Raw genomic sequence first — 949 nt, forward strand, 5'->3', positions numbered from 1 at the left:
AATCGTGTTCTGTGTTGTCTGTCGAAGCATCGTTTTCGGTTTTCCCTTCGTCTCGGCTTTAATTCTCCTAAGGTCTATCCTTAAGCAGTTTTCTCGCATAAATCGAACTTGTATCGTTCGTGTAGAAAGGAACGACGACGTTCAGTCCATCTTATTCCGGATAAGTACGAAGCTCGTGGCGCGGAATTTAAATTGGATTTGTTTTTCGTTCCTGACGGACGAGCAGGTCTTTGCTTCGGTAGCTTCTCTCTCTCTCTCTCTCTCTCTCTTTTTCTCTCTCTTTCATTCACTCATCGTTTCTCTCGATAGAGAAACGACATTGTACAGGTGGCTCGTTCGAACGCGTCCTACAAAGTTACAGAATATATATGATCGTTTATCGTTTATTTTCCCTCAAGAGAAAAGAAAAAGGAAAAAAAAAAGAAAAAGAAAGAGAAAAAGGAAATACGAACGTGTACTATCTATCGAGTCTCGTAACTTTCGTATTCTATGTCTTTCCCTCGAATTTTCGTAAAACCGACTCCAAAAGATTCATATTCCTTTTTCGGCATCCTCTGAGGAAAGTCCAAAAGTTATAGGAAAAGGCGTGTTGTGGGCGTGGCTCGTAGCTCATCGTCCGATTGAGTTATAGCGCGTTAAGAGGACCCGAAACTTGGGACCGAGACGACGATGCTCGATCTAAAACCGGCAGCCGAGAGCGAATCTCCCCCTTTCTTTTCCTTTTTTTTTTTGTTCTCTCCCCTCTTACTCACTGTTCCTTTCTAAACATCGCGAAGGAAAGGGAAAAGGGCCGGAGGCGGGATGAAATTAGCGATGGACCGTGGCTACTCGTGGCTGAACCCTGAAAGGTAGAAGCAAGAAGTAAAAGAAGAAAAGGAATAAGAATGAGAATGAGAAGAGGAAGAAGAAGAAAAATAAGAAATGGCTTTGCGACGAGACGATAGACGAC

The sequence above is a fragment of the Vespula vulgaris genome, chromosome 10 (genome assembly GCF_905475345.1).
Source record: "Vespula vulgaris chromosome 10, iyVesVulg1.1, whole genome shotgun sequence".
NCBI lineage: Eukaryota > Metazoa > Arthropoda > Insecta > Hymenoptera > Vespidae > Vespula > Vespula vulgaris.